The 9,091-nt window shown below is 47.1% G+C and overlaps 1 pseudogene; it reads left to right on the top strand.

Annotated features, from left to right (window-relative positions):
• The first annotated feature begins 8,000 nt into the window (after positions 1–8,000).
• Positions 8,001–8,609, top strand: LOC148000045 (NF-kappa-B inhibitor-interacting Ras-like protein 1 pseudogene; annotated as a pseudogene).
• The last annotated feature ends 482 nt before the right edge of the window (positions 8,610–9,091 follow it).

Below are 9,091 nucleotides of genomic sequence, written 5' to 3'. Positions count from 1 at the left end.
CAGGCAAAACACCAATGCACATTAAAATAAAATAAATAAATCGTTTTTAAAAATAATAAGGGGCTGGGGATTTAGCTCAGTGGTAGAGCGCTTACCTAGGAAGCGCAAGGCCCTGGGTTCGGTCCCCAGCTCCGAAAAAAAGAACCAAAAAAATAATAATAATTATAAGAATTACACGAGGCCTCCCATAGAAAGCTCACACAAGACACAAGCTTGGTTCACAGACGTAAAGAAATCAGTCTGGAACTAGACTGGAAATTTCTTCCCTTCTGGAGCCTTCTTACTGTCAGCAATGCTATACTCTTGGGGGATAATTGTTGGGAGATGTTTTTGTACACTGTGTATTCAGATACTGATAACTGTGACCAGAGATGTGGCTGTAGTCCAGATGTTGGCATCTTCGTTATTATTAATCTCAATGCTGTGTAAAAATTATTCTCCATCACCTCTGATTGGTTGATAAGGAGCTGACCAGCCTATAGCTGAGGAGAGTTAAGGCAGGACTTCCAATCCCAGTGAGGGCATCCCAGGTGGAGATAGGAGAGGGTGAGAGACTCTCCAGGGAGTTGCCAGAGGGTGGTCACCATGAGGACACAGACAGAGCAGTCCGGGCAGGACTGAGATGACAGGTAATGGGATGTGTGACTGGGCAGTACTTAGCATGGTTGGGTGAGGATAGATGAACGTCTGACCAGCTGTAGCGCTTGAAGCTTACTAATAAATATAATAGGTTTCTGTGTCATTCGTTATTTGGACACAAAAGAGGGCGTAGAAAAGCCGGTAACTATTCCAGATAACTCTCACCAGCAGGTTTACTCAGCTGTGGACCTTGTGTGCAACAATAATGACCAGCCAGGCCCACGAGGCCACCAGTGCAATAATGGTAAGTGTGTTACGGGGTAACCAACCACCTTCTGATTGGTACCGATGCCCACTCTGCAGGAAGGCATCCACATCTGGAGCTGTAAACCCAGATGAGCCTGTGGCTGGGGACCTTGCTGGCCTTGTGCAGAGGCAACTGTTATCGTTTTGCTAAATGAACAGGACATACCCATATCACGGCCTTCTAAGTAACCATGATTAAGCCCGTAGCTCGGCGCTCCTGTCAGCTTTGACCAGACAAACGTCTTTTTTTGTGATGATCACTGCAAAGATCCATAACTGGTCAAAGTACCGAGAATAAATAAATGCTCCACCAAAAGTGGGACAGCTATATCACCCCGTCTGAGGCCCAGGAGATACTCCAGAGAAGGGTGGTCTTAGAAAAACAAGTAGGAGAAGCTGGGAGGACCTATGGAATACTGACGTACAGCTACGGTGTGGGTGCTGCGCTCTTGAACACACGGTTGCTGGGATTACCTGGCCAAGATCTATACAAGACTGAGCCCCTCAACACTGGGCCACAGAAGGGGGAGGGGCCATGGGTCATCTCTCCCTAAGGATTTATACAAAGTTGATAGATAATGGAGAGATGGTTTCTTACTGATGTAGCCACTTACTCTTGCCAAGGTGCCCGTGGTCCTGCAAACAACCTTAATGAAACTAGTCGATACACACTTACACACTCACACATACCGAACTAATCTAAAATAAAGAATTTTAGAAGCTATGCCACTATCCAAATCTGAGCTACGGTTGCTACATTTATTTCAGACAAAGCAGACTTGAGAACCAGGAGAATTCTTATACAGAAGAACGTTATGTATCTAGAGGAAGGTCATTTAGGGGCCGGAGAGATGGCTCAGTGGTTAAGAGCGCTTACTGCCAAAGGAATAGGGTTACGATTCCAGCACCCACACATGACAGCTCACAGACGCTCCAAGAGAACCAGCACCCCCTTCTGGCCGCTATGATCATCTACCCACCATATGTGTGCATACACACACCCAGACATACACACATAAGCTACATATTTTTAAAGGTCACTCGAAGTGGAAATTTCTGGTTGTGTCATGTGACACAGACTCAACATGGCGTTTTGCTGAGGCAGACTCAGGTGATGTTTCGCTGAGGCAAGACCCGTGAGAGGACACGTGATGTTTGGAGAGAAGTACGAGTGGAATTCCACAGACGGCGATGGGGCTCGTGCAGAGCTAGCTGTGCAAAGCTTTGTTGGTCTCGTGTCTTCACTTCATTGAGAGAGGCATAGAAGAAAACGTCTCTCGACATTCCGGCTGGTTTCGGTTGCTCCTGCTGACTTGTGCAGGAGGCCTGACTGTTTCTGCTGGCTTGTGCCACCGCTGCTGACTCGTGTTTCCTATCCTGACAGGACTGGACTGGACTGCTGCTATCCTGACAATGGAGATTGGGACCTCCCCAAAGAACTTCTAAAAAGGTCCCCATCCCCTTGTCCTATTTACCGTCTTCTCTTCCCTAGCTTTGGATGGTGGGTGAGAAGGGGGTGTGGCACATTCAAGAGCCCCTATTAAAGTAGGTTTTGAGAGCTCTAAGCCTACGGTCACTTATTTAAGACATAACGTCCATTGCCATGCGTGCGTCTCATCACAGAGTATAATCAAGTGTGAAGCCAAGAACTCGCAGAACTTCGAGGAGAATCATGGATTCTGTTCTGCACCCCTCAGGAGTAATTAACACACAGACCCCAGAGAAATCAAGAAAATGCCACAGAATAGAACACCACCATCAATCTATCAGGCCACATTAACACTCACAAAACGCTGCCCACCTTACTTTGAACAAAACTAGAAATAAGAATACATACACCACAGACGCCAGCTCCTATGGTGGGATCGATTATTCTTCATACAGCAGAGCTGTGTGAAATGCTGAATTATACCTCTTCCTTATTTTGTGTGTGGTTTTTCTGCAGATGTCCTTTGAATATTTAAATTGTGAGTCCATTTAGAGTTTTATAGTTTCCCATGTCCATGACGGAGTTAGGACATGAATCATCGTAACTGCCCCCCCCCCCCACATACATGGGCACACAAATGCATCTTTCTAACAAAAGCCACCCTTGGTGAGATCAACAAATGTTCCCGTACAAGCGTCTCACCAGTGCCTCTGTCTTGCTGTTTGCCCTTCCCTCTGATCTGGTCTAGACCACTGAGGGCCGCTCTTTCAAACCTCAAGTCCACTTTCAGACAGCTGGGGAAGGGAGAGTACAGCCCCGCCACTTCTCCTTCATAGCTTTGAGCTCGGCCAGGTGGCCTTTGTCTGTTCATTCGGTTATAAAACCAAGAACATTTCCAGAGTCTCTGGGATGAACCAGACAGACCCTAGAGTACCTCGAGATGCTCACACCAATTGATGAAGGTGATTAATATCAACAAATACATCAAAATACAGAAGAGTGGTAACCTCCAAGCAGAGGCTGCTTGGAGAATGTTTCCTCTGTTACCAAACATATGATTCTGAGCCAGGGGCCCAGGGAGTGGCTACAAACCCAGACTTTCTCTCCATGCACATATGTGTCTCCCTTCCCTTAATTTGTAGGTTTTTTTGGGAGGTGACACAGGGTCTTATTTTGGCACCCAGGCTAGCTCTGAACTTGTGATCCTCCTGCTCCAGCCTCCAGAATGCTGGGATTAGAAGCCTGAGCTCTGCTCCTTATGGGACCCAATCTTTTATTGCCTCCATCCTCTCTCCCTGTAGACCAGTGGCTCTCAACCTTCCTAAAGTTGTGCCCCTTTAATACAGTTCCTCATGCTGTGCTGACCCCCAACCATAAAATCACATTTCGTTGCTACTTCCTAACTGTAATTTGCTACTGTCATGAATCATAGTGTAAATATCTGTGTTTTCTGATGGTCTTAGGTGACCCTTGTGAAAGGTCATTCGACCTCTAAAGGGGTCATGACCCCATGGTTGGGAACCACTGCCAAAGGGACTCCAGTTAAACAATCTGGGCTCTTGTTCTTAGGAGAACTTATGTAGAATTTCAGGTAACTCCATCCACTTATTCCTCATTTCTCATTTAGCTCTTCCTGGAGATTACTGTCAAAGGCTAGATAAATGAATTTCAGCAATCTATCACATTCTTTCCCCACAGTTTCTGTAAGATTATTTCCTGAGTCTTAAATGTCGCAAATTTACTTCCTTTCATTTGATTGATTGTATTTTCTTCCTCACTTTTCAAATCTTTTGCAAGCACTATGCATAGGAATAATTTACTAACTTGCTTTTCCATGTGTTTTTGTAATTCCACAATCACCAACACAAAACAGAATCCTCCATGCTACAGATTTAAGAATCAAAAGGTCTGGGCTTGAGTCCTGTGTGTGCTGTGCCTGTGTGGCCTAGGACCAGTCACTTGATCCCTCTAAGGCTCTGTAAGACAGAGCTGACTTCTGCTTTATTGATCACAGTGTTTGTATATATGTGGGCCCGATGAACAGTCATGTGTGCAAACATCTTCTCCACTCTGAAGAGAATTGCAGACGGAAGCTGTTATTAAAAGGTTATGATGAACTCAATTCAACTGTTTGCTTGTGTGTGTGATCCAAATGCCATAGAAATAGTAACTAGGAGCCCCGGGGCTCTTAACTACACAAGTTAAAAAGGAAGAAGAAAATCAAAGGCCTCTTATTCAACACAGAACACTTTCAAAGAAGACTCGGTGCTTGCCAAGGACTTGCTTGGTGAGGGGAAGTATGTAAAGGCAAGTTCAGAGGGTGGAGGGGCTTCACCAAACAGGAACGGGCTGGGCTGTAATACACAACTTCCTCCTCCACCCTGAACCGCCTTGCTTGGAATTCCTTATCTAATCAACTAGAGTCTTGAATCTTAACGGTCAAACTGTAAAAACAGCGTGCTCTGTCAGTGTGAATCCTTACAGATGCCAAAACCAATATTCCACCCAAGCCGGCTGTCACTCCTGGGAGGAACTGGATGCCACTTTTGCTTTCAAGGGGATGAGGAAAAAGCCTTCTTCAGAATTCACGTCTCATGGTTACAGCTGATCACAGAGATTAGCAAAGACACTAAATTCATGTTCAACCTACCTGACACAAATGGGAAGGGAGTGGGGATAGGAAGGGATGCTCGGCAGGTAAAGGCGCTTACAGCCAAGCCTGAGGACCCAAGTTGAACACCCGGACCCACACAGTGGAAGAAGAGAACCAACTCCCTCACGATGCACGCACGCGCACACACACACACACACACACACACACACACACACACACACACACACACTCATACAAATGAGTAAGTCAATAAAAACTAAGATAATTGTTTTTAAAAGAGTGCATTAGGGAAGGAAGGGTTTTCGTCATTCCTTACTTTTACCAGCTTGGTCATGTGTGTCATGGCTTGTTCTAGAAAGGCTGTGTTGGAGAATTCACTGGAAGTGGGCTGGGTGAGCAGACTGACTTGGCTAGAGGGAGGAACAGTGGAGGGAATTGGCAGGGACTAACTGCTTAACTCAAAAACAACAAAGATTCAGAGGATTTCTCCAGTTGTTAGAAATGCCTCATACAGTAATTTGTGGTTTTCCTTGCTCGTGGGGCTGTTTCTTGGGCCTGTGGGAAACCACGAGACAGTTAACTATGAAAGACTCACTAATTTTTCTCTTCCTCCTCTTTCTCCTCCTCCTCACCATCCTCCCCCTCATCCCCCTCCTCTGCTGTCTCTTTCTCTTCTTTCTCCTGGCACTGGCATATCCTACACACAGATCCACAGCGTTTCTGAGTGAGAAAGGGATTCGTGTGATTTGAACTCAGGTGGGATGTCGGCATGTGAAAGGCAGAGAGCTCCTAAAATTGTCCTGAAAGTAAATTGTTGAAGAAGTTGACACCGAAGATCTGTGCGCTGTTAGCACAGCTGGGTCAAGGATGGGTCCTTTGAGAAAAGGTTACTTAGAGGAAGCTTGCCCTTCAGTGACCCGGATGGACAGGGCAAACATCTCATGTGAAATCCCTTCCATAAACGGTTACTTACTTAAAGATGAGTAAGAAACGCAACCAAGGGCTTCCCACACACCTTAACATTGCTACTATAAAAACAAAACAAACAACCCTCACACCCAAGAATAACAAATCTGGGGAGGTGGTGGTGGAGAAGCTAACACACTGTGCCCTGTTGGCAGACATGAGAGATGGCATAGCCACCATGGAAACATTCTGTCTTGAATATCGAATTCTGGGAAATTAAAAATGTATCCATCATTTGATCCAGAAAAGTCCATTTCTGAGTGCACAGATCCTCCCCATCCTATGATAAGGTGAAATTCTGACTACTGTTGTGTTTGTTGGTTCTGAGATAAGATCTCCTATAGGGCAGGCTGGCCTCCAGTTCACTGAGTAGCAGAGGATAACCTTGAACTCCAGTTCTTCCTGCTTCTACCTCCGAAGTGCTGGGATTACAAGAACGCACCATCGTGCCCGGCTAAACCCATGGTAAGTCAAAACTACATCCAACGTAATGCGCTCAACCAGCCCAAGATCCAGGCTTAGTTACACAGCACATTCTAGGGTATTGGTTGCCCCCATCTTGATCACAGGGCTCTCTGAGAGTTGCTAATCCCTGTAGCTGCCCAGTGTTGCAAAACAGGGCTGTATTATATACATCAATAGCTTGGTGAAAGGTCAAAATCCAAAGTACACTTTCTACTGAATGTGATCCATTCACACCATTGCCAACTCTAGAAGCTTTAAGTCAAGCCATCACAGGCTGAAGGACAGCGTGTTGATAAAAGCATGGGGGCTGGGTGTGCCTTCGGAATGGTGTGCAAAAGCGCACGTAAACCCTTGGGTTAATCTCGGGCATCCGGAACGAACTAGACAGACAAAAGAGGGGAAGCAAGTAAGTAGAGTAGCAAGGAGGAAGGAAGGAAGGAAGGAAGGAAGGAAGGAAGGAAGGAAGGAAGGAAGGAAGGACGGACGGAGGCAGGCAAGCAGGAAGCGGGAGCATAGGGAGGGACGGAGGGGGTAAACCTTAGAGGGAATAAGTCAGACCCTCGGAGATGTTTGAATATTCATGCTTCTTATTACAACATTAGAGCAGCTCAGGTGTCTATGAACAAATGAATAAGCAAAGGGCAGGGCCAATTATCACATCGATCAGCGTTAACGGGGAAAGCCCATCACGGGCTATATAGAGAATGGCTAAATTCTGAGCTCGAAAAGCCTGAGGGCTTCCATGCTTTTTGTATGACTCAAACTCCCCAGAAGAGCATCGTGCAGCCTCCTGGGGAGGGGCGGGGGGACACAAAGGACTCAGCAACCTCAGGCTCCCCTCTGCCACCTGCCCCAGCTCCGGGGTTGACTCTGGCCCTTACTGCGGTCTCATCCTACGTGCCTTCTCCCACAGGGCTCTCTGAATAAAGGTCCTTTTGTCACATCCCATCCTCTAGGTTCATCCCAGTGTCCCAGGAAGACTTGCCCAGCCACCTCAGAAAAGGCGCCCCTCCCAGTGCTGGGTCGGAGGTTAGAAAGTCACCACATCTGTCCCTGTGTTGTGTTTGTGGACATGTGGTCTCATGGGAATTGCTCCCTCCGGTGCAGGGAGTGGGTGGTCCAGCTGACACCTCAAGGGCATCAGCAGTCGGTAGGTTCCACAAGAGGCACGGGGTTGAACATCCGACAGCATTTCTAGGATGAAACAAGGGTTTCAGAGAACTCCCTACTTCTCCGCTCTCCTGTCCATCCCACAGTCCTCCTTGTTTCCTGGTCCGATTCTCCTAGGGGAGCCTTCAAGTCTCATTTCTCTGCCCAGAGTGCCTCTCTCTTGGATTCCTACACACCTTCCCCACTTACCTTCTCCAGACCTTGCCAGATGATCTCCCCCAGCTCTCAGCAGTGCTCCCGGGCTGCCAAAGCTGAGGAAGACCTACAGACCTACCTATGTAGGGACATTGGAAGAAGGAAGACTCACTCTTCTTCACCTGCCTGTGCTTACCTACCAGCACATCTGTTAGTGTCTACTTCTTTAGGATTCCAGCTTTTACAGAAGACCAGATGAAATGCCCACGCTTGTGATTGAGCCACCACTACTAGACTCTTGGACCTCCCATTCACAGCTGCCCAGTGTTGCGTTAAATGGACCAGGGGAAGGCGGGAAAGGGTTGCAAGGTTGTCATTTGTGGGCTGTTGTCTGTTGGGAAAACTGCAATTTGGGAGCGACTCCTTTATGGGAATCACAGTATTGGGGTGGAAAACCGTGAAACGCTGGGAGACGTGCACGTGGTATCTGTGGAGACAGCCTATGGGGGTGAAGGAGCAGCTGCACTTGAACGACACCGAGGCCTGCAGGAAGGCAAGGAATTGCCAAAGGCATCATTTCTCATTTGCTGATAGCTTTGTCCTTGTGTACAGTGTGAATCACCTCGAGTCCTTTCAAGGAGTGGAGCTTCTGAAGAAAGAAATTGATAATTCAAAGACAAAAAAGGCGGTGGCAATTGTTGTGTTAGGAAACCAACTGGACCTTTCTGAGCAGGGACAAGCGGATGGCGACGGGGCACAACAGTGGGCCAGAAGTGAGAAAGCGAAGCTCTGGGAGGTGATGGTGACGGACCGCAGGACACTGATTGAGCCCTTTGATTTCCTGGCCAGCAAGTTTTCTCAGCCCCAGAACAAACCTAGCTTCCCTTTGCCTGGGAGGAAAAACAAAGGGAACTCCTATTCTGAAACAGTCCAGCCTTGAAGTGTCTGTAGCATGGCACAGGGTTCCGATTTAACATGGCCCTTCACAAACCTCCTCTGTGCCTTAGGGAACCCCTAAGTGGTAACTTAATGCACTTTAACGCAAGCTACTGGTTTATTGCTGTCGGAAATTATTTTGTCTTTATTTGAAAACTGTTCTTTTTTTTTTTTTTTTTTGGTTCTTTTTTTCGGAGCTGGGGACCGAACCCAGTTGAAACCTGTTCTTAAGATTGAGTTTGTTATTTATTCTGGCATCGGATCTCATTACAGATGGTTGTGAGCCACCATGTGGTTGCTGGGAATTGAACTCAGGACCTCTGGAAGAGCAGTCAGTGCTCTTAACCACTGAGCCATCTCTCCAGCCCCAGGCCGTACCTTCTAATCACTGTCAAGTAGTGCTGCACCCTGATGACCAAGCATGACGCTCTGGAGGACTTCTTATTCAAACCACCACAGATGCTCTATGTGTATGGGATATGTATATGCAA

This window comes from Rattus norvegicus, chromosome 17 (assembly GCF_021556685.1).
Source record: "Rattus norvegicus strain SHRSP/BbbUtx chromosome 17, alternate assembly SHRSP_T2T, whole genome shotgun sequence".
NCBI classification, from domain to species: domain Eukaryota; kingdom Metazoa; phylum Chordata; class Mammalia; order Rodentia; family Muridae; genus Rattus; species Rattus norvegicus.
Note: the sequence above shows the minus strand (reverse complement) of the source record. Positions and strands in the feature narration are given on the sequence as shown.